General features: G+C 39.2%; 1 protein-coding gene across 3 annotated transcripts in view; it reads left to right on the top strand.

Annotated features, from left to right (window-relative positions):
* Positions 1-25,511, top strand: part of TAB3 (TGF-beta activated kinase 1 (MAP3K7) binding protein 3) — a 104,283-nt gene that overhangs the window by 37,654 nt on the left and 41,118 nt on the right. Inside the window, exons 2-4 of one of the 3 annotated variants that reach the window (XM_082610417.1) lie at positions 5,850-5,957; positions 10,151-10,273; positions 15,425-15,588. The gene's annotated coding sequence lies outside the window, so the exon portion shown is untranslated. The remainder of the gene's footprint in view (positions 1-5,849; positions 5,958-10,150; positions 10,274-15,424; positions 15,589-25,511) is intronic. The other 2 variants (XM_082610416.1, XM_082610418.1) reach the window with 2 other exon arrangements.

Genomic DNA, 25,511 nt, shown 5'->3' with positions numbered 1-25,511 from the left:
ATTGGGTTGTTTGTTTTTTTGCTATTGAGCTGCATGAGCTGTTTATAAATTTTGGAGATTAATCCTTTGTCAGTTGCTTCATTTGCAAATATTTTCTCCCATTCTGAGGGTTGTCTTTTGGTCTTGTTTATGGTTTCCTTTGCTGTGCAAAAGCTTTGAAGTTTCATTAGGTCCCATTTGTTTATCTTTGTTTTTATTTCCATTTCTCTAGGAGGTGGGTCCAAAAGGATCTTGCTGTGATTTATGTCATAGAGTGGCAACCTTGTCTTGTTCCTGATCTTAGTGGAAATGGTTTCAGTTTTTCACCATTGAGGACGATGTTGGCTGTGGGTTTGTCATATATGGCCTTTATTATGTTGAGGAAAGTTCCCTCTCTGCCTACTTTCTGCAGGGTTTTTATCATAAATGGGTGTTGAATTGTGTCGAAAGCTTTCTCTGCATCTATTGAGATGACCATATGGTTTTTCTCCTTCAGTTTGTTAATATGGTGTATCACATTGATTGATTTGCGTATATTGAAGAATCCTTGCATTCCTGGAATAAACCCCACTTGATCATGGTGTATGATCCTTTTAATGTGCTGTTGGATTCTGTTTGCTAGTATTTTGTTGAGGATTTTTGCATCTATGTTCATCAGTGATATTGGCCTGTAGTTTTCTTTCTTTGTGACATCCTTGTCTGGTTTTGGTATCAGGGTGATGGTGGCCTCATAGAATGAGTTTGGGAGTGTTCCTCCCTCTGCTATATTTTGCAAGAGTTTGAGAAGGATGGGTGTTAGCTCTTCTCTAAATGTTTGATAGAATTCGCCTGTGAATTCCTGTGGTCCTGGGCTTTTGTGTGTTTGAAGATTTTTAATCACAGTTTCAATTTCAGCGCTTGTGATTGGTCTGTTCATATTTTCTGTTTCTTCCTGATTCAGTCTTGGCAGGTTGTGCATTTCTAAGAATGTGTCCATTTCTTCCAGGTTGTCCATTTTATTGGCATAGAGTTGCTTGTAGTAATCTCTCGTGATCTTTTGTATTTCTGTAGTGTCAGTTGTTACTTCTCCTTTTTCATTTCTAATTCTATTGATTTGAGTCTTCTCCCTTTTTTTGTTGTTGGGTTTTTTTTGTGGTACGTGGGCCTCTCACTGTTGTGGCCTCTCTCGTTGCGGAGCGCAGGCTCCGGATGTGCAGGCTCAGCGGCCATGGCTCACAGGCCCAGCCGCTCCGCGGCATGTGGGATCTTCCCGGGCCGGGGCACGAACCCGTGTCCCCTGCATCGGCAGGCGGACTCTCAACCACTGTGCCACCAGGGAAGCCCTCTTCTCCCTTTTTTCTTGATGAGTCTGGCTAATGGTTTCTCCATTTTGTTTATCTTCTCAAAGAACCAGCTTTTAGTTTTATTGATCTTTGCTATCGTTTCCTTCATTTCTTTTTCATTTATTTCTGATCTGATCTTTATGATTTCGTTCTTTCTGCTAACTTTGGGGGTTTTTTGTTCTTCTTTTTCTAATTGCTTTAGGTGCAAGTTTAGGTTGTTTGAGATGTTTCTTGTTTCTTAAGGTAGGATTGTATTGCTATAAACTTCCCTCTTAGAACTGCTTTTGCTGCATCCCATAGGTTTTGGGTCGTCGTGTCTCCATTGTCATTTGTTTCTAGGTATTTTCTGATTTCCTCTTTGATTTCTTCAGTGATCACTTCGTTATTAAGTAGTGTATTGTTTAGCCTCCATGTGTTTGTATTTTTTACAGATCTTTTCCTGTAATTGATGTCTAGTCTCATAGCATTGTGGTCAGAAAAGATACTTAATACAATTTCAATTTTCTTAAGTTTACCAAGGCTTGATTTGTGACCCCAAGATATGATCTATCCTGGAGAATGTTCCATGAGCACTTGAGAAAAATGTGTATTCTGTTGTTTTTGGATGAAATGTCCTATAAATATCAATTAAGTCCATCTTGCTTAATGTTTCATTTAAAGCTTGTGTTTCCTTATTTATTTTCATTTTGGATGATCTGTCCATTGGTGAAAGTGGGGTGTTAAAGTCCCCTACTATGAATGTGTTACTGTCGATTTCCCCTTTTATGGCTGTTAGTATTTGCCTTATGTATTGAGGTGCTCCTATGTTGGGTGCATAAATATTTACAATTGTTATATCTTCTTCTTGGATCGATCCCTTTATCATCATGTAGTGTCCTTCTTTGTCTCTTCTAATAGTCTTTATTTTAAAGTCTATTTTGTGTGATATGAGAATTGCCGCTCCAGCTTTCTTTTGATTTCCATTTGCATGGAATATGTTTTTCCGTCCCCTCACTTTCAGTCTCTATGTGTCCCTAGATCTAAAGTGGGTCTCTTGTAGACAGCATATATATGGGTCTTGTTTTTGTATCCATTCAGCCAGTCTATGTCTTCTGGTGGGAGCATTTAATCCATTTACATTTAAGGTAGGTATCAATATGTATATTCCTATTCCCATTTTCTTAACTGTTTTGTGTTTGTTATTGTAGGTCTTTTCCTTCTCTTGTGTTTCTTGCCTAGAGAAGTTCCTTTAGCATTTGTTGTAAGCTGGATTGGTGGTGCTGAACTCTCTCAGCTTTTGCTTGTCTGTAAAGGTTTTAATTTCTCCATCAAATCTGAATGAGATCCTTGCTGGGTAGAGTAATCTTGTTTGTAGGTTTTTCTCCTTCGTCACTTTAAATATGTCCTGCCAGTCCCTCCTGGCTTGCAGAGTTTCTGCTGAAAGATCAGTTGTTAACCTTATGGGGATTCCCTTGTGTGTTGTTATTTTTCCCTTGCTGCTTTTCATATGTTTTCTTTATATTTAATTTTTGACAGTTTGATTAATATGTGTCTTGGTGTGTTTCTCCTTGGATTTATCCTGTATGGGACTCTCTGTGCTTCCTGGACTTGATTAACTATTTCGTTTCCCATAATAGGGAAGTTTTCAACTATAATCTCTTCAAATATTTTCTCAGTCCCTTTCTTTCTGTCTTCTTCTTCTGGGACCCCTATAATTCGAATGTTGGTGCGTTTAATGTTGTTCCAGAGGTCTCTGAGAGTGTCCTCAGTTCTTTTCATTCTTTTTTCTTTCTTTTGCTCTGCAGTAGTTATTTCCACTATTCTATCTTCCAGGTCACTTATCCGTTCTTCTGCCTCAGTTATTCTGCTGTTGATCCCTTCTAGAGTATTTTTAATTTCATTTATTGTATTGTTCATCGTTGCTTGTTTCATCTTTAGTTTTTCTAGGTCCTTGTTAAATGTTTCTTGCATTTTGTCTATTCTATTTCCAAGATTTTGGATCATCTTTACTATCATTATTCTGAATTCTTTTTCAGGTAGACTGCCTATTTCTTCTTCATTTATTAGGTCTGGTGGGTTTTTATCTTGCTCCTTCATCTGCTGTGTGTTTTTCTGTCTTCTCATTTTGCTTATCTTACTGTGTTTGGGGTCTCCTTTCTGCAGGCTGCAGGTTCGTAGTTCCCGTTGTTTTTGGTGTCTGTTCCCAGTGGCTAAAGTTGGTTCAGTGGGCTGTGTCGGCTTCCTGGTGGAGGGGAGTACTGCCTGTGTTCTGGTGGGTGAGGCTGGATCTTGTCTTCCTGGTGGGCAGGTCCACGTCTGGTGTTGTGTTTTGCGGTGTCTGTTGACTTATTATGATTTTAGGCAGCCTCTCTGCTAATGGGTGGGGTTGTGTTCCTGTCTTGCTAGTTGTTTGGCATAGGGTGTCCAGCACTGTAGCTTGCTGGTCGTTGAGTGAAGCTGGGTGTTGGTATTGAGATGGAGATCTTGGGAGATTTTCGCCGTTTGATATTATGTGGAGCTGGGAGGTCTCTTGTGGACCAGTGTCCTGAAGTTGGCTCTCCCACCTCAGAGGCACAGCACTGACTTCTGGCTGTAGCACCAAGAGCCTTTCGTCCATATGGCTCATTATAATAGGGAGAAAAAGTAGAAAGAAAGAAAGAAAGAGAGAGAGAGGGAGGGAGGGAGGAAGGAAGGAAGGGGATAAAATAAAATAAAAAAGTTATTAAAATAAAAAAATACTTATTAAGAAAAAAATTTAAAAAACAAAACAAAAAACGGAAGGATAGAACCCTAGGTTAAATGGTGAAAGCAAAGCTATACAGACAAAATCTCACACACAAGCATACACATACACACTCAGAAAAAGAGGAAAAGGGGAAAAAATACTAAATCTTGCTCTCAAAGTCCACCTCCTCAATTTGGGATGATTCGTTGTCTATTCAGGTATTCCACAGATGCAGGGTACATCAAGTTGACTGTGTAGATTTAATCCGCTGCTCCTGAGGCTGCTGGGAGAGATTTCCCTTTCTCTTCTTTGTTCTCACAGCTGCTGAGGTTCTGCTTTGGATTTGGCCCCGCCTCTGCGTGTAGGTCGCCTGAGGGCGTCTGTTCTTCGCTCAGACAGGACAGGGTTAAAGGAGCAGCTGATTCGGGGGCTCCCGCTCACTGAGGCCGGGGGAGGGAGGGGCACGGAGGGTGGGGCGAGCCTAAGGCAGCAGAGGCCAGCGTGACATTCCACCAGCCTGAGGCACGCCGTGCGTTCTCCCGGGGAAGTTGTCCCTGGATCCCGGGACCCTGACAGTGGCAGGCTGCACAGGCTCTTGGCAGGGGAGGTGTGGAGAGTGACCTGTGCTTGCACACAGGCTTCTTGGTGGCGGTAGCCGCAGCCTTAGCGTCTCATGCCTGTCTCTGGGGTCCACACTGATAGCTGCAGCTCGCGCCGTCTCTGGAGCTTCTTTAAGCAGCGCTCTTAATCCCCTCTCCTTGCGCACCAGGAAACAAAGAGGGAAGAAAAAGTCTCTTGCCTCTTCGGCAGCTCCAGACTTTTTCCCGGGACTCCCTCCCGGCTAGCCGTGGCGCACTAACCCCTTCAAGCTGTGTTCACGCCGCCAACCCCGTCCTCTCCCTGAGATCCGACTGAAGCCCTAGCCTCAGCTCCCAGCCCCGCCCCGGCGGGTGAGCAGACAAGCCTCTGGGGCTGGTGAGTGCCGGTCGGCACCGATCCTCTGTGCGGGAATCTCTCCGCTTTGCCTTCCGCACCCCTGTTGCTGTGCTCTCTTCCGCGGCTCCGAAGCTTCCCCCTCCGCCATCCCCCGTCTCCGCCCACGAAGGGGCTCCTAGTGTGTGGAAACCTTTCCTCCTTCACGGCTGCCTCCCACTGGTGCAGGTCCCGTCCCTATCCTTTTGTCTCTGTTTTTTCCTTATTCTTTTGCCCTACCCAGGTATGTGGGGAGTTTCTTGCCTTTTGGGGGGTCTGAGGTCTTCTGCCAGCGTTCAGTAGGTGTTCTGTAGGAGTTGTTCCACGTGTAGATGTATTTCTGATGTGTCTGTGGGGAGGAAGGTGATCTCCGCATCTTACTCTTCCGCCATCTTCCCCTAGATCCTCCAAACACATTCAAATTTAATGACTAGTATTTCATGCGGAGCTGCAAGGACCCCTGATGGTTTGCCAGGGATGCAGCTAAAGTTCTTGCCAGCTTTCTCTGAGGCCAAAACCTCAGAAAAGCTTTGGCCATCCCCTCTGCTGCTGTCAGCTCTGCCTTAGGGACTAGAGGTGACTGACTAGGAAGGGGAGCAGGGTGGCTCAAGCCACCTGCTGGCGGTAGCAGGTTCACTTCTTGGTGGCGGTAGCAGCAGCCTTAGCGTCTCATGCCTGTTCACTCAAGGTGAACTTTTTGTTATTGACTGAACATAAACTTCATTCACTGAAATTTCAGGTAGTAAAGTTATACAAATGGCTGCTTTACTTTCTCGTGACCTTTTATTTGTATACTGTATCACTTGCTCATATGGCCTTCCTTAAGCCTTTCACAGTTTGAATGTTACCACTTTGGTCTTTCGTTTATCTAGGACAGTGTCTTCAGCCTTTTCTTGAAGTTTTTTTTACCGTGAATTGTTGCTGCGTGTCAAACTGGACAAGGTATTTTAGTTGAAGTTTCACCAGTTGAAACATTGGAGGTAAGGAATATTTATCTGTGTGTTTGTGTATTTTTGTAGTTATATTAGAGCAGGTTAGTTTTTTGAAAACTAATCTGTATTGCTGTTAACGTGTTTGTTTACTCCACTCCCTCGCCCCCATCTCTTGTACATATAAGAGCAAGTATGAAAAAATAGAAGATAGATGTCCAGGTAGTTTCATATGTTTAAATTTAGGCCCTAAATCAGGACCCAAAGCAAGTTCTTTGTACAGTTTATTTACTATTAGAAACTTTATCAGCAAATGAAAGAGTAACTTAGCAGTTGATTTTGAATAAAAGGGGCTAATCTTACCCAGGTCCCAGACCCCCAGTGGTTGGATCTGGTGGAGTTTGAAAGACCTGCCCCAAAGTGTAACAGGGTGTGCGTGCATATGCTGATTTTCCAACTTCCTGGTTTTTATTGTAATATTTCTTAGTCTAAGATACATGATCAATAAATGAGTAGTATAGGGCCTCCCTGGTGGCGCAGTGGTTGAGAGTCCGCCTGCCGATGCAGGGGATACGGGTTCGTGCCCCGGTCCGGGAGGATCCCATATGCCGCGGAGCGGCTGGGCCCGTGAGCCATGGCCGCTGAGCCTGCGCGTCCGGAGCCTGTGCTCCGCAGCGGGAGAGGCCACAGCAGTGAGAGGCCCGCGTACCGCAAGCAAGCAAGCAAGCAAGCAAGCAAGCAAATAAATAAATAAATAAATAAATAGTATAGATGAAAAGCTTAGTATGAAAAAATAAGGGTATACTTTTTAAAATTGTATTGTAGTATAATTCCATTAGTAAATCTATATAAAGAAAGACTATATAGCAGTATCAGCTTTGATTTCTAGATAGTTTACTTTTCCACCTTATAATAATGTTCCCATTCTTTTTAACATCTGTTTTCTATTATAATAACATATGTGGGTGTGTGTTGTGAATTAAACACTGGACAAGATGTTATGAGGCCTGTTTTGTAGTCCTGGCTTTCTAGCAAGTTTTTAAATCCATCTAACCTTCAGTTATCGTCTTGTGTAAAACAAGAGGATTGTACTGAGGTTGGGTTCAGGGTTTCTCAGCCTCGGCACTATTGACATATTGGGCTGGATAATTCTTTGTTGTCAGGGGCTGTCCTGTGTACTGTAGGATGATTAGCAGTAACCCTGGCCTCTGCCCACCAAATCCCAATAGCACCCCTCTCCAGTATGGCAACCAAAAATGTCTCCAGACATTGCCAAATGTGCCTTGTGGGACAAAATCATCCCCAGTTGAGAAACACTTCATTAGATGATGTGTAGATTTCCTTCCAGCTTTATAATCCTATTTTTGGGGGTTTTTTTTTTTAATGTTTTTTTTGTGTGGTACACGGGCCTCTCACTGTTGTGGCCTCTCCCGTTGCGGAGCACAGGCTCTGGACGTGCAGGCTCAGCAGCCATGGCTCACAGGCCCAGCCGCTCCGCGGCATGTGGGATCTTCCTGGACCGGGGCACGAACCCACGCCCCCTGCATCAGCAGGCGGACTCTCAACCACTGCGCCACCAGGGAAGCCCTACTGTTTTTATTTTTAAAAATCCTGCTCTTTGCAACCCAGCTTCCATGAAGCTTTCCCCCGCACTCCTTTTTATGGTCCTACCTTAATTAATTATTTCTTTTTCTGACAACTTATGGGACTTAACCCTACTCTGTTATATCTCTCAGTGCATTTCTCTCACTTTGAGGGCATGGGCCTTCTGTATCTCCAAGCCGAGTGCTCAGATTTTATTAAATGAATGAACAATGGGTTCAGGAGTATTGAAGGTTAGACATTTTAAAATAAGTGATTATAAATGGCATTTTTGTTAATATTTCAAACCCTTCCAGTTGGAAATTCCCACAGTTTGTGATCTTGAAACTCTGGGTTAGTGAGACTGATGACTCTTTTTTTTTTTTATCTTTTAGAAGGCAGGAGTCTCCTAAAGTGTGTGAGGGAGCTACACAAAACAGATCGAGGTTGCTTTTGAGAAAAATAAAGTCACACAAAAATTCATAACAGAGAGTTGTTTCAGCTTTCATATTCAGATCTTTCTCAAATAACTCCACTTCGTTAATTAGAAAGGTGCCATTTATTCAGATAATAGTAAAAAGGAAAGGTAGTAAATATTTTTCTTACATAACCCAGAATATCTCACCATATTCTAAGTATTTCTCAAAGGAATGCATAGTAAGAACTACATTTTAATCATGATCTAGTACATACATACAAGTTTTTTGAATCAATATTTACTGTACTATGCATGAAGTACTCTGATATTTTGTGTTATGTTTCTTTTTTTTTCTTAAATACTTGTCATCACCTAGTAAGTTTATCATACAGTTTACTAATAGGTTACAACCCACCATTTGTAAAACACTGTTCTAAGAAATCTCTTTAAGTAATAAAATGTCAAGATGATTTGCCTCTGGCATATGTTACCAATAGGCTGTACTGTGTCTTCTTAGAAAATGTCATTTAATAATTGACCTAATAAAGACCTTGGAATACCTCAACCAGAACAAATTAGATTTGCAATTATTTGAAAGTCCTATATTTTTTCATTTATACAAAGAATTTTGTGTGCACAAGGCACTACAGGTCAAAGAACATGTTTGGTTTTCATTCTCAAGGTTTACAGTTATAAAACCTAGAGGAAAATAAAGAGTTGATAAACATTATTTCAAGTGCTGGTGGTAACAAACAGACAATAACTTTTGTAGGCATTTAGGAAGGAGAGAAAACTGATTCAAGTTGATGGGGAGAAGGTTGACATGAATGTGGGGTGGATTTTGTGTTGTCATATCAGAGATCAGAAAAGGCTGTTTCACGTGGTAGAAAACAGCCTTCATGTAGGTGTAAGTACTTCTTGCTCATACTTGAAGTTCATTTTTCAGGTACTGTTTAAGATAAAGTAACTAAGAAGTTAAAAAGTAAGAAAAAGTATAGTAAAGTGCTAAAAAATACATTTTAAACAGGCTATGTTATTTTAGCTCTACTGTGGTTATAAAATGAGGTTGAGTCAGTAGATTAATTAGAAACTTATATGCATGATGGCTCTGATACAAGCCAATATTTGCCCTAAAATGATAAGGTTAACATTGAATTATTAGGTTTACCGAGAATGAAGATAGTTTCTAAATGATGGAGAGAGAGAATGCTCATCTGTCAAAATAAGCCAGTAAGGGCTTTTTTTTTTTTAAGTAGCAGTTTTTAAAAAGTTGTATACTATTTTGGCTATGCAATTGAAATTTTTGTACATGCTTGATAGTCCTGGGCTTCATCCTTTCTTCTCTAGATAGAATGGGGGGCTCATGATGGTAAGTCACAACCAGGTGTGCTACAAAAGCCTTAAGAAAACAGGCAGTGGACTATCTTTTTGTCTTTCTGAAGTGCTCTCAGAAAGACAAATGTAAAATTTAATTATTGTGGAAGATATTTGTGACCTAAAGGAAAAGAAGGTTCCGTTTGTGATGATACTTCTTGGGAAGGAACTGCTTGCCCTAAAAGTGTGGTCTAGCATCCTGTCTGCTGTTACTTTTTTTTTTTTTTTTTTTTTTTTTTTTTTTTTTTTTTTTTTTTTTCTTGCGGTATGCGGGCCTCTCACTGTTGTGGCCTCTCCCGTTGCGGAGCACAGGCTCCGGATGCGCAGGCCCAGCGGCCATGGCTCACGGGCCCAGCCGCTCCGCGGCATATGGGATCCTCCCAGACCGGGGCACGAACCCGTATCCCCTGCATCGGCAGGCGGACTCTCAACCACTGCGCCACCAGGGAGGCCCTGCTGTTACTTTAAGTCACCAGAAGTCTATGAGTTTTTGTCATTTTTCCATATTGAGTTAGGAAGTTAATAAAAGGATAACTTAGCTCCTCATTTTGTCAGATTTCCACTCTACTGAAAAGAAGGTGCTTTGAGAGCTGGAGATGTGAGTAAGGGTCCAGTGCCAGGGTAATTTTTAAATTTTTAAAAAAATAGACTTTATTTTTTTGGAACAGTTCTAATTTTTCAGAAAAATTGAGAAGATAATACAGACAGTTCCTTTATACCCTACACCCAGTTTCCTTTATTGTTAACAGCTTACATTAGCATGGTATATTTGTTACAATTAGTTAGCCAATATTAAAAGTGTTATTAACTAAAGTCTATACTTTAATGCAGATTTCCTTAGTTTTTACCTAATGTATTTTTTCTCTTTCAGGATCCCACCAGGGCCCTGTATTACAGTTATCATCACGTCTCCTTAGGCTCCTCTTGACTGTGACAGTTTCTCAGACTTCCCTTGTTTTGATGACCTTGTCAGTTTTGAGGAGAATTTGATCAGGTATTTTGTAGAATGTCCCTCAGTTGGATTTACCTGATGTTTTTCTCATGGTTAGACTGGGGTTATGGGTTTTTAGGAGGAGGACCACAGAGGTAAAGTGCCATTCTCATTACATTATATCAAGGGTACATACTATCATCATGATTTATCACTGTTAATGTTGACTCTGGTCACCTGGCTGAGAATATGTTTGTCAAGTTTCTCCACTGTAAAGTTACTTTTTTATTTTTGGTAAAAACTTTGTTCCATGCTGTGTTGTTTGGAAATAAGTCACTAAGTGTAGTCCACACTTAAGGAGTGGGAAGTTTTGCTCCATCTCCTTGAGGCTATTCTACATAAGTTACTGGGAATTCTCCATGGGAGATTGTCTCTTCTCCCCCATTTATTTATTTATTTATTCAGTCATTTCTTTATGTCAGTATGGGCTTACAGATATTTGTTTTATATTTTGGGTCATAATCCAATACTACCTTATTTATTTTGTTGCTCAAATTTTTGCTGTTTTGGCCATTGGGAGCTCTTTTGGTTGGCTCCTGTGTCACTCTGACATGCCCCCATTGTCATGGGGTGTTTTTTGGTTTTTTTCGGACACTTCCTTACTTTCTGGTACTACAAGATTCTCCAGGCTCATCCTGTATATCCCCTATCCCAGTTCTAGAATCAGCAGTTTCTCCACAAAGTCCAGATTTCTTTTATTAGAGAATGCTATTGGAAATCAAGATCTGGGTGTTAGGTGTGCTTGTTGCTACTAGAGTTTTGCTGTTTCTAGGCCTTCTTAGCTGAAATCCTGTGTATATATTACCTGTATATTTATGCATATTTATAAGTATTTCTATGCATTCATTTCTGTATATATATCTATCAGTCTTAAGGTAAACATGAGTTCATATTGATGTCTCCAGCCCTAATCCATTACTACATAGGTCATTCTAGCCTCCTCCCCTTGCTTTTCTGTAACCTCCCACTCCAACAGTGAGAAATCTGGCTCCCACCATTCACCACCCATTTACTTAATTGTTCAGTCCCAGTGTACATGTATAGTTGTATGTCAGTTTTGTTAACCTGATACCCTGATGGGTAACAATATCAGAATTGTTAACCTGTACCCCCATGGGAAACAGCTTTAGCAGCTAGAATACAATGCTTATGTACAGTTCCTTTTACCTTTAGTCTTACAGACTCCACTCATTTCCAAAGTTCTTTCAGTCAGCACCTTTCCCCCCATCCCCTGCAGTGATACTGTTTCATACATTTGTAATACAGTTAGATTCGGTTATACGGTCTCCATTCCTTCCTGGGACCCCCTGACTTTCTAAAGGATTTTTTTAAATTTGCATACTTTAAGGTTCATTCTTTGTATTATAAAGTTCTGTGGGTTTTGACAAGTGCATAATGTCATGTATCTACCATTACAGTATCATACAGAATAATTTTACTGCCCTAAAAATCTCCTGTGCTTCACCTATGAACCCTCCCTTCCTCCCCACAAACCTGTGGCAACCGTTGATCTTTTTACTGTCTCTATAATTTTGCCTTTTCTAGAATGTTCTTGAGATATTTTTAAAGTCACTTTCTAAAGGAAACCTTTGATTTCTCTAACCTAGATACCATTTTTTCTCCCACCACCAATTCATTCTTAATTGAACAAAATATTTCTAATAAGTAAGAATCAAGGCGTTCCCATTTCTTTTCTCAGTTACCACTATATAAGGTCATTCAGCTTTGTTTATCTTTTAAGATCCTACCTCTTTGTTACCAACCTCGGAATTGGGAGGAGATCCCAAGTACCTTTTTTTTTTTTTTTTTTTTTTTTTTGCGGTACGTGGGCCTCTCACTGTTGTGGCCTCTCCCATTGCAGAGCACAGGCTCCGGATGCGCAGGCTCAGCAGCCATGGCTCACAGGCTTAGTTGCTCTGCGGCATGTGGGATCCTCCCGGACCGGGGCATGAACCCGCATCCCCTGCATCAGCAGGCAGACTCTCAACTACTGCGCCACCAAGGAAGCCCCCAAGTACCTTTATTTTTGTTGGGGAGGTTGGTGGGGGAAGGCAGGGAGTGGCCCTGTATGGTATGGTGCGTCCTGTATAGGTGGCAGCTGGCAAACAGATGCTCACTTGTGGGGAGGGGTATTACGCTTAAATTTTATCTGAATATGCTTCTGTTTGTTTCCAATGGGGGGTTACACTTAACTTGAAAATGCCTTTGATGAATCTTTTAATATGAATATTATTTTGGTCCATAGTCTCTTTTGAGAATATAACAGAATATGAGATAGATGAAGTGAATATGTGACTATTTCAAAATGGTTTCTACTGTAATGAAAATCCTGTAGGATGATAGTTTTAGAAATTATTTAGAAGGCTCTAATTTAAGGGAAAAAATAACTATCATATTCCTATTTCTCACTTGTTGTTTGGTAGCATCTTTACATATATGTGTGAAAAATCCTGAAATTGGAACTCTTACCCCTCCAGTAAAAGATCATTTGTTATGTTCCAATATCAGTTACTTCTTGTTGCTGTTTACCTTGAAGAGTTCACAATCTGGTGCAGAAAGTCTTCTTTTTTAAAAGCAAGTTTTGGTTTAAACTTTACAATGTCTTTAAGAGTTATGATATCATCAAAATCTTACCATGTAGCCTATAGTACAGGAGAATAATGGCTAAAGCGTAGACTTCAAGTTTGTGTTTTAGCTTTCTGTTTGTTATCTTTGTCACCACAGGCAAATTATTTACCCTTTCTGAGCCTTGCATTTCCTCATTTGTAAAATGTGAATGATGATATTACCTCTCCCATGGGATGATAATGGGATTAAATGAGATAAAGCACTTAGCACAGTGCCTGGTACATAGATATGGCTCAATAAGTATGATCTAAAATCAAAACTTCCACTCAACAAGAAAATGGATGAAGGTTCAAAGTTTTATACTAGTGTATATGTTTCTGTTCAACAGTTACTACTTGGACCAGACCAGTCAGAAAAATGAATGATTCCTTTAGTTATTGATCTTAAAACTTCTCTCAAGATAAGGCTAACTTTTCTTCAAATCTGGGAAATGCTCACGTCACTAAATTTAACATGCTAGCAGTGGTTGTCAGCCTGAGATACTGTTGCCTCTCCTGGGGCCGTTTGGGGGTGCTATTGGGATTTTACAGGAGGGACCAGGGTGCTGAACACCTTGTGACACATGGAGCAGGCTTGCATGTTGAATTATTGTGCCCCAAATTACCACAGCCATAGCATACTGTTGAGACACACTAGACTAGACTAATATGTACAGTACTATCTTTAAACCTCTCTGTTGAACACATTTTAGGTGTCACAGACCCAGCAAGTATGTCAGTGAATAGAGCAAGGCCAGGCCTCCGTGTCTGGGACATGCAAGGGAGTGTAGGGACTAGGCAAGCTGGAGAGCATGTGTCCTTCCTAAACAGGTGAGCCACGCTTCAGCTTCAGCTAGTTGTTGACTACTATTGCTAGATCTGATTTTTCAGAGAAAAGCTAGATATCCAAATTTTTATGTCAGATTTTCCTATTTTAAAGTGTGATTCAACCTTTTTTTTTTTTTTAATATGCCAAGGCCAAACCAAACAGATTGGTGGGCTAGTTTTGGCCCAGAGACCACACTGGTTTATAACCTGTGATTATTATTTTAGAAAGTGAGCTGAAGTTTTGGCAGAGGTAAACAGTCAGGGCCATAACAGCCCTGAATATTTGCTGAGCTCAGAGAAGGCTGTGGAAACAAAGCACTAGGTGTTGAGGTCATTTTCTAGAGCATAGAGAATCATGGCATCAGAGCAGAGCTCTAGGGGAGCTTCCTCTGGTTGGAAAGAGGAATTCTGTTGAGAGAAATCCCAGCACCTGCATTTTGAGGAAGAGATCCCACTGTGGCTTATGCTGACCCTCCTGAATTAGGAGGGTAGCTGCACCACTGGAGGAAGCCTTAGAGTGATTTCACTGCTAAGCATACCATCCCAGCCCCCAGTCTCAGTACTGACCTGAGAAATTAGGAGTCCCCACAAAGCTAACAGGCAACGAAGGCTCAACGCTACAAAATCTCCTGGTTTATGTGGCTTTCGAACAGTGTGACATTCGTAGGGTTTATACCTTCAGTATTTCTTCCTTCTTGATCTAGGGTTACTGCCTACCCAGCTCCACAGTCCACAGCTGTGGCCATCTGTGGTTTAGTGGGGGTGTTTCAAGGGTGTCCCAGGAGTTTGGTCACATCCTAGCCTAGCCAGTACAGTTCAGGTACTACTTGCTGTGGCTGGTTTTAAGGTGTCAAGTCATCACTCATGACTCTAATATTATATAAAAAGTAGCAGCCCATTATAATATTGTTAAGTAACAAAGTCTGTATGTATTTTGCATAGTTGTTGAATACGTTAATATATATGGGCAAGAATAGATTGTATGTTTTAATATGCATCACTTTCAAATCTGTAATATGAGATCATATATGGCAGTGTTTCATTTTAGTTGTATTCTATGGGATTAAATACAAAAATACAGTGTAGTATTTTACTGTAAAACTTTGCTTTTTTAAGAAACAGGCTGATCTTATTGGTCGGAATATTTTCTGTTTGTAAACTACCTGTTGGCTTAACCTCCCAGTGAGCAGAAAGGAAATAACTTTTTAAAAAGTATTTTAGTATTTTATAATCCTCAGAAAGTTAAATTTATTTGAGAGTGTTATATATTGTGAAATACTTACAATACTTAATGATTATCCACATCACTTAGTGCTTACGTGAGTGAATGTTTGTACAGAGCAGAGTGCTAATCACTTTTAAGATCGCTGTCATAATCCCTTGAGGAGAATAAGTTTTTATCAGTTTAGATTCCTACTTGTTGTGAAAAGTAGGTCTACTATTAATCATCTTTTCAGATGGTAGCCATCTTTGTGGGTGTGTAAGTTGTTGGCTTCAATTTTAAAGATGTTTTTTAATGTTTTTCCAAAGGCAAGTATTTGTAATCACTAAAAAAGAAAATGGCAACTTTTCCCCTTCAGCTCTGTTTCTTGTATGTCCGAAAACAGCTTATTTGTAAAAGAATTCTTTCCTCCCCTCTCAGCCCTCCAAATCCCACACACCTGTAATCCTCTGTTTGGATGATAAACTGATGAGGGTTTCCTGTCTTTTTTCCCCCCAGCTCGTGAAAGAAGGGTGCTCATCATCACTCTGCTGGGAATGTCCTTGATACCTACCAATGACATAGTGGAAAGAAAAGACTTTGGAGAAGGCAGGCTTGGATTTGTGTCACGATTCTGCCATATGCCCATTTTCTGAGTTTAATTTCTTCTTTGTAAAATGGAGGTAATTATAGCTACCTTTCAGGGCATAGTTGTTCATAAATGGTAGCTGATAACAATAGTGATAAAATTAATAGTAACTTTGGTCTTAGCACCTGAGGTTCTGAAGGCTAATAAAGCTAGCCTAGAGCTAGGAACTCCTAAAAGCTCTGCAGTAACCTATGGATCCTAGGCTCTTGACATCTGAAACATCTTTGTTCTTATTGACCCTTGTCACTTTTTCTTCTTTCTCATAAGAAGGCAACTGTATTGCCCTTATATTTTAAAGGCTTGAAATGAGGGTTGAGAAATGAATAAAAACTTCTTTGAAGCCACTAGGAAAGCTTGAGTTAAGACTTTGAATGATTCAGAAGCTCTTTATGGACAATGATTAAATAGCCATCAAGTGTTCTGAATGTGGTTAGTCCCTCAAATATTGAGGAATTGTTTCCTGGTAGGAAAGGTGTTATTGTTTCTATAAATAAGTACAAGCAGATTTGATCACCTAAGGTCATTCCTATCATTAAATTCAATGAATTGCATTTTGTTCATGTCAGCTAGCAAATACTCATTGAACACCTAGTCTGTGCTAGGCCCTATGCCCAGTCAACTGTGTACCCTCAAAGGAGGTAGTGAATTAGGGAATCTAAGAGTTGTAGCTCTTAGCCTCTAATTTAAATGAAAATTCTAAGCCTTAGAGCTGCCTTGACCAGTAAGGTAGTCATGACTAATTACAGGTGGCTGCTGAGCACTTGAAACGTGGCCAGTCTGAATTGAGATGTGCTGTAAATATAAAACACACACTGCACTCCAAGGTCTTAGTTTGAAAAAAAATATGTAAAATATCATATCAATGATGTTTATATTGAATTCATGTTAAAAACAAAAGTATTTTTGCTATCTTGGATTAAATTAAATATATTAGAATTAATTTCACCTGTTTCTTTTTACTTAGGGTAGCTACTGGAACATTTAAAATGAATCACATTATGTTTTTATTGGACTGCACTGTAAGGCAGTGCTTCAGTGACTTGGCAAGGTTACTAGTCCAGTTAGGACTCCTGTGGCTAGTGCAAACTATAGATCGCCTTGCTGTGAAAATGGCAGGTAGTGTTTGTTTTGATCAAACAGGTGGAAAATTCAAACCTTGTTTCAGAAAAAAGTTAAACACTAAGGACTTTAAATAGTTTACATTTTAACTTAAAGCCTAGATTGTTAAACTGTTAGAATCGCTTCGTGTTTCAGATTTGGGGTGCTTTAAAAGGGGCAAACTAGGGGCTTCCCTAGTGGCGCAGTGGTTAAGCATCTGCCTGCCAGTACAGGGGACATACGTTCGAGCCCTGGTCCAGGAAGACCCCACATGCTGCGGAGCAGCTAAGCCTGTGTGCCACAGCTACTGAGCCTGTGCTCCAGAGTCCGTGAGCCACAACTCCTAAAGCCTGGGTGCCTGGAGCCCATGCTCTACAACAAGAGAAGCCACCGCAATGAGAAGCCCGCACAGCGCAACGAAGAGTAGCTCCTGCTCACCGCAGCTAGAGAAAGCCCCCGCACAGCAACACAGACCCAATGGAGCCAAAAATAAATAAATAAATAAAATAATAATAAAAAATAAAAGGGGCAAACTAGAAAAATATACCCACTGATTCAGTAACCTAAACCTATTTTTCATTTCTCTACGCATTCACAAGTCATTATATAGTTGATCTCTGATCCCCCAATATTTTATTGGGGGGTGGGGTGTGCAGAAGGTAGGGGGCAAGGTTCATCTATATATTTTTCTATCTTACTAGCTAGACTGGTTCAGTATAATGAAATCAATTCTTCATTATTTAACAAACATTTGAGCAGGTACTAGGTCAGGTTCTGGAAATGCAGTGGTGAACAAGGGATAATCCCTGAATAGAACTACAGGCTTTCTGTTTGGTTTTTATCTTGTTTTGGCTTTGTATTTGGAAAATAATTATAAACTTAAAGAAGTTGTAATAATAAATATAGTACAAAGGACACTGTATACCCTTTATCCAGATCCATGTACTGTTAACATTTTTTCCTGTGTGCTTTTTAAAAAAATTGAGTTATAGTTGATTTACAATATTATATTAGTTTCAGGTGTATGACATAGTGATTCAAATTTTTATAGATTATACTCCGTTTATAGTTATTATAAAATATTGGCTATATTCCCTGTGCTGTACAATATATTCTTGTAGCTTATTTATTTTATACATAGTAGTTTGTTGTACTTCTTATCCCCTACCCCTATTTTGCCCCTCTCCCCATTGGTAACTACTGCTTCGTTCTCTATATCTGTGAGTCTGTTTCTGTTTTGTTATATTCACTAGTTTATTTTTTAGATTCTGCATATAAGTGATAACATACATATTTCTCTTTCTCTGTCTGACTCATTTCACTAAGCATAATACCCTCTAGGTCCATCTATGTTGTTGCAAATTGCAATTTTTCTTTCTTTTTTATGGTTGAGTAGTAGTATTCCATTATATCTATATCTGTCTATATATATATCTCACATCATTTTTATCCATTCATCTTTTGATGGATACTTAGGCTATTGTAAGTAATGCTGTTGTGAATATTGGGGTGCACGTATCTTTTCAAATTAGTGTTTTTGTTTTCTTTGGATATATATCCAGGAGTGCAATTACTGGATCACATGGTAACTCTATTTTCAGCTTTCTGAGGAACCTCCATACTGTTTTCTCCACTGACTGTGCCAATATACATTCCCACTAACAGTGTACAAGGGTTCCCTTTTCTCTGCATCCTTGCCGGCACTGGTTATTTGTTGTCTTTTTGATGATGGACATTCTGACAGGTGTGAGGTGATATCTCATTGTGGTTTTGATTTGCATTTCTTTGACGATTAGCAGTGTTGAGCATCTTTTCATGTGCCTGTTGACCATCTGCATGTCTTCTTTGGAAAATTGTCTATTCAGGTCTTCTGCCCATTTTTTAATTGGGTTATTTGTTTCTTTGGATATTGGGTTGTATGAGCTCTTTGTATATGTTGGATATTAACTCCTTATCGGTCGTATCATTTGCATATATTTTCTCCCATTCAGTAGGTTGTCTTTTTCTTTTGTCAATGGTTTTCTTTGCTGTGTAAAAGCTTTTAAGTTTAATTATGTCCCATTTATTTATTTTTGTTTTTTTTTTCTTTTTGCTTTAGGAGACAGATCCAGAAAAATGTTGCTGTGACTTATGTCAAGGAGTGTTCTACTTATGTTTTCCTCCAGGAGTTTTATGGTTTCCCGTCTTATATTTAGGTCTTTAATCCATTTTGAGTTTGTTTTTATATATGGTGTGAGAAAGTGTTCTAATTTCATTCCTTTATATGTAGCTGTCCAGTTTTCCCAGTATCACTTATTGAAGAAACTGTATTTTCTCCTTTGTCATAGATTAATTGACCATATGTGCGTGGGTTTATTTCTGGGCTCTCTGTTCGGTTCTGTTGATCTATGTGTCTGTTGCTTCCCTGGCTTTCTTTTGATTTCCATTTGCATGGAATACTTTTTTCCATTCTCTCTCTTTCAGTCTGTGTGTCTTGAAATCTGAAGTGAGTCTCTTATAGGCAGCATATATATGGTTCTTGTTTTTGTATCTGTTTGGCCATTCTGTGTCTTTTGATTGGGGAATTTAGTCCATTTACATTTAAAGTAATTATTGAGGGGCTTCCCTGGTAGTGCAGTGGTTAAGAATCCACCTGCCAATGCAGGGGACACAAGTTCAAGCCCTGATCTGGGAAGATCCCTCATGCCGCGGGGCAACTAAGCCTGTACGCCACAACTACTGAACCTGTTCTCTGGAGCCCATGTACCACGATTACTGAAGCCCGCGTACCTAGAGCCCGTGATCCACACGCAACAAGAGAAGCCACCACAATGAGAAACCCATGCACCACAACGAAGAGTAGCCCCTGCTTGCCACAACTAGAGAAAGCCGGCACGCAGCAACGAAGACCCAGTGCAGCCAAAAATATAAATAAATAAATAAAATGAAATAAATTAAGTAATTATTGATAGGTATATACTTACTGCCATTTTGTAAGTTGTTTTGGGGTTATTTTTCTGGTTATTTTTTGTTCCTTTCTTCTTTTTTTTCCCCTACCCTTTGATTTGATGACTATCTTTAGTGTTATGTTTGGATTCCTTTCTCCTTTTTGTGTTCTATCTGTTATAGATTTTTTGGTTTGTGGTTACCATGAAGTTTATATATAGCTATCTATATATATACATGATTGTTTCAAGTTGCTGATCTCTTAATTTCAGGTGCAATTTAACAACCCTTTATTTTTACTCATCTCCCCCCATAATTACTGTTTTGGGCATATTATTTTACACCTTTTTGTTTTTGTATCCCTTATTGAGGATATAGATGATTTTACTACTTTTGCCTTTTGAACTTCCTACTTGCTTTGTAGTTGGTTGATTTACTACCTTTACTGTATATTTGCCTTTACCAATGAGCTTTTTATTTTCATAATTTTCTTTTTTTATGGAAGTATAGTTAATTTACAATGTGCTAATATCTGCCGTACAGCAGAGTGACTCAGTTATAAACATATATACATTCTTTTTTATATTCTTTAACATTATGCTTTATCCCTGGAGATTGGATATAGTTCCCTGTGCTATACAGTAGGACCTTGTTGTTTATCCATTCTAAATGTAATAGTTTGCCTCTACTAGCCCCAAACTCCCTGTCCATCCCTCTCCCTCCCCCATTCCCCCTTGGCAACCACAGGTCTATTTTCTATATCTGAGTCTGTTTTGTAGATAGGTTCATCTGTGCCATATTTTAGATTCCTCATATAAGTGATATCATATGGTATTTGTCTTTCTCTTTCTGACATATTTCACTTAGTATGATAATATCTAGTTGCATCCATGTCACTGCACATGGAATTGTTTCATTCTTTTTTATGGCTGAGTAGTATTCCATTGTATATATGTACCACATCTTCTTTATCCATTTATCTGTCAGTGGATATTAAGGTTGTTGCCATGTCTTGGGTATTGTGAATAGTGCTGCTATGAACATAAGGGTGCATGTATCTTTTTGAATTATAGTTTTGTCTGAGTATATGCCTAGGAGTGGGATTGCTGGATCATATGGTAATTCTATTTTTAGTTTTCTGAGGAACCTCCATACTGTTTTCCATAGTGGCTACACCAACTTACATTCCTACCAACATTGTAGGAGGGTTCCTTTTTCTTCACACCCTTTCCAGCATTTGTTATTTGTAGAATTTTTAATGATAGCCATTCTGACCAGTGTGAGGTGGTACCACGTTGTAATTTTGATTTTCATTTCTCTGATAATTAATGACATTGAGCATCTTTTCATGGCCTACTGGCCATCTCTACATCTTCTTTTTTATTTTATTTTATTTAATTAACTAATTTATTTGGCTGCATCAGGTCTTAGTTGCAGCATGTGAAAGCTTTGTTGCCGCCTGCAGGATCTTCGTTGTAGCATGTGGGATCTTTTTAGTGGCAGCATGCGAACTCTTAGTTGAAGCATGTGGGTCTAGTTCCCTGACCAGGGATCGAACGTGGGCCCCCTGCATTTGGAGTGCGGAGTCTTAGCCACTGGACCACAAGGGAAGTCCTTGTATGTCTTCTTTGGAGAAATGTCTATTAAGGTCTTCTGCCCATTTTTCAATTGGGTTGTTTGTTTTTGTTGTTGTTGAGTTGTATGAGCTGTTTGTATATTTTGGAAGTTAAGCCCTTGTCAGTTGCATCACTTGCCCATATTTTCTCCTGTTCCGTAGGTTGTCTCTTCATTTTTTAATGGTTTCCTTTGCTTTGCAAAAGCTTGTAAGTTTGATTCGGTCCCATTTGTTTATTTTTGTTTTTATTTCTATTGCCTTAGGAGACTGACCAAGAGAACACTGATTCGATTTATGTCAGAGAATGTTTTGCCTATGCTCTCTTCTAGGACTTTTATGGTGTCATGTCTTACGTCTTAAGTGTTCAAGCCATTTTGAATTTATTTTTGTACATGGTGTGAGTGTGTGTTCTAATGTGATTGATGTACATGCAGCTGTCCAACTCTCCCAACACAACTTGCTGAACAGACTCTCTTTTCTCCACTGTATATTCTTGCCTCCTTTGTCAAAGATTAATTGACCTTAGGTGTGTGGCTTTATTTCTGGGTTCTCTGTTCGGTTCCATTGATCCGTATGTGGTTTTTTTGTACCAATACCAAACTGTTTGGATTACTGTAGCTTTGTAGTATTGTCTGAAGTCTGGGAGGGTTATGTCTCCTGCTTTGTTTTTTCCCTCAGGATTGCTTTTTCAATTCTGGGTCTTTATGTTTCCATATGAATTTTTGGATTATTTGTTCTAGTTGTGTGAAAAATGTCATGGGTAATTTGATAGGGATTGTGTTTAGTCTGTAGATTGCTTTGGGTAGTATTGCCATTTTAACAGTATGAATTTTTCCAGTCCAAGAGCATGGGATATCTTTCCATTTCTTTGAATCCTCTTTAACTTCCTTTATTAATGTTTTATAGTTCTCTGTGTATAAGTCTTTCACCTCCTTGGTCAGGTTTATTCCTAGGTTTCTTTTTTGTTTTTGTTTTTAGTGTGATTTTTGAAAGATACTGTTTTTTACATTCCTTTTTTGATATTTCATTGTTAGTGTAAAGAAATGCAACTGATTTCTGAATGTTAATCTTGTATCCTGCTACTTTGCTGAATTCATTCATCAGATCTAGTAGTTTTTATGTGGTGTCCTTAGGGTTTTCTATATATAGTATCATATCATCTGCATATAGTGACAATTTTACCTCTTCCTTTCCAATTTGGATACCTTTTATTTCTTTTTCTTGTCTGATTGCTGTGTCTAGGACTTCCAGTACTATGTTGGATAGAAGAGATGAAAGTGGGCATCCTTATCTTGTTCCAGATTTTAGCGGGAAGGCTTTCAACTTTTCACTATTCAGTATTATATTGGCTGTGGGTTTTTCATAAAGGGTTTTTATTATGTTGAGATATGTTCCCTCTATACCCACTTTGTTAAAGAGTTTTTATCATGAATGGATGTTGAATTTTGTCAAATGCTTTTTCTGCATCTATTGAGATGATCATGTGGTTGTTGACTTTTCTTTTGTTAATGTAGTGTATTACATTGATTGATTTGCATATGTTGAACCATCCTTGTGAACTTGGGGTGAATCCCACTTGGTGGTGGTGTATGATCTTTTTAATGTATTTTTGGATTCGGTTTGCTAATATTTTGTTGAGATTTTTTGCATCTATATTCATCACAGTTATTGGCCTGTAATTTCTTTTTTGGTGATATCTTTGTCTGGTTTTGTTATCAGGGTGATGGTGGCTTCATAGAATGTCTTTGGGAGTGTTCCCTCCTCTTCAGTCTTTTGGAAGAGTTTGAGGATTGGTATAAGTTCTTCTTGGTATGTTTGGAAGAATTCCCAAGTCCAGCCAACTGGTCCAGGACTTTCGTTTGTAGGGAGTTTTTTTAAATTACAGATTCTATTTCACTTCTAGTGATTGGTCTGTTCAAATTATCTGCTTCTCTTTGATTCAATTTTGGTGTGCTATATGTTTCAAGAAAGTTGTCCATTTCTTCTAGGTTGTCAAATTTGTTGACATATAATTGTTCTTGGTATTCTCTTATGGTTTTTTGTATTTCTGTGGTATTGGTTGAGATTCCTCCTTTTTCATTTCTTATTTTGTTTATTTGCATTCTCTCTCTTTTCTTTTTGGTGAGCCTGGTCAGAGGTTGGTCAATTTTGTTTACCCTTTCAAAGAACCAGCTCTTGGTTTTCTTCATTTTTTTCTATTGTTTTTTTAATCTCTATTTTATTTATTTCCTCTCTGATCTTTATTATTTCCTTCCTTCTGCTGACTTCAGGTTCTGTTTTCTGTTTTTTGGTTTTTCTTGAATTTTTGATTTTATTTTATTTATTTTTTTATACAGCAGGTTCTTATTAGTTATCCATTTTATACATATTAGTGTACATATGTCAATCCCAGTCTCCCAATTCATCACACCACCACCTGCCACTTTCCGCCCTTGGTGTCCATATGTTTCTTCTCTACATCTGTGTCTCAATTTCTGCCCTGTAAACCGGTTCATCTGTACCATTTTTCTAGGTTCCACATATATGTGTTAATACACGATATTTCTTTTCCTCTTTCTGACTTACTTCATTCTGTATGACAGTCTCTAGATCCATCCACGTCTGTACAAATGACCCAATTTCTTTCCTTTTTGTGGCTAAGTAATATTCCATTGTATATATATACGACATCCTGCTTATTCATACGTCTGTTGATGGGCATTTAGGTTGCTTCCATGACCTAGCTCTTGTAAATAGTGCTGCAGTGAACATTGGGATGCGTATGTCTTTTTGAATTATGGTTTTCTCTGGGTATATGTCCAGTAGTGGGATTGCTGGGTCATATGGTAATTCTATTTTTAGTTTTTTTTTTTTTTTTTTTTGCATTATGCGGGCCTCTCACTGTTGTGGCCTCTCCCGTTGCGGAGCACAGGCTCTGGACGCGCAGGCCCAGCGGCCATGGCTCACGGGCCCAGCCGCTCCGCGGCATGTGGGATCCTCCCGGACAGGGGCACGAACCCGCGTCCCCTGCATCGGCAAGCGGACTCTCAACCACTGCGCCACCAGGGAAGCCCCTATTTTTAGTTTTTTAAGGAATCTCCATACTGTTCTCCACAGTGGCTCTATCAATTTACATTCCCACCAACAGTGCAAGAGGGTTCCCTTTTCTCCACACCCTCTCCAGCATTTCTTGTTTGTAGATTTACTGATGATGCCCATTCTAACTGGTGTGAGGTGATACCTCATTGTAGTTTTGATTTGCATTTCTCTAATAATTAGTGATATTGAGCAGCTTTTCATGTGCTTCTTGGCCATCTGTATGTCTTCTTTGGAGAAATGTCTGTTTAGGGCTTCTGCCCATTTTTTGATTGGGTTGTATGTTTTTTTTTAATATTGAGCTGCATGAGCTGTTTATATATTTTGGAGATTAATCTTTTGTCCATTGATTCATTTGCAAATATTTTCTCCCATTCTGAGGGTTGTCTTTTTGTCTTGTTTGTAGTTTCCTTTGCTTTGCAAAAGCTTTGAAGTTTCATTAGGTCCCATTTGTTTATTTTTGTTTTTATTTCCATTACTCTAGGAGGTGGATCAAAAAAGATCTTGCTGTGATTTATGTCAAAGAGTGTTCTTCCTATGTTTTCCTCTAAGAGTATTAGAGTGTCCGGTCCTACATTTAGGTCTCTAATCCTTTTTGAGTTTATTTTTGTGTGTGGTGTTAGGGAGTGTTCTAATTTCATTCTTTTACATGTAGCTGTCCAGTTTTCCCAGCACCACTTATTGAAGAGACTGTCATTTCTCCATGGTATATCCTTGCCTCCTTTGTCATAGATTAGTTGACCATACGTGCGTGGGTTTATTTCTGGACTTTCTATCCTGTTCCATTGATCTATATTTCTGTTTTTGTGCCCGTACCATATTGTCTTGATTACTGTAGCTTTGTAGTGTAGTCTGAAGTCAGGGAGTCTGATTCCTCCAGCTCCGTTTTTTTCCCTCAAGACTGCTTTGGCTATTTGGGGTCTTTTGTGTCTCCATACAAATGTTAAGATTTTTTGTTCTAGTTCTGTAAAAAATGCCATTGGTAATTTGCTAGGGATTGCATCGAATCTGTAGATTGCTTTGGGTAGTGTAGTCATTTTCACAATATTGATTCTTCCAATCCAAGAACATGGGATATCTCTCCATCTGTTTGTATCATCTTTAATTTCTTTCATCAGTGTCTTATAGTTTTCTGCATACAGGTCTTTTGTCTCCCTAGGTAGCTTTATTCCTAGGTATTTTATTCTTTTTATTGCAGCGGTAAATGGCAGTGTTTCCTTAATTTCTCTTTCAGATTTTTCATC

The sequence above is a fragment of the Mesoplodon mirus genome, assembly GCF_964341445.2.
Source record: "Mesoplodon mirus genome assembly, chromosome: X".
Classification (NCBI taxonomy): Eukaryota; Metazoa; Chordata; class Mammalia; order Artiodactyla; family Ziphiidae; genus Mesoplodon; species Mesoplodon mirus.
Note: the sequence above shows the minus strand (reverse complement) of the source record. Positions and strands in the feature narration are given on the sequence as shown.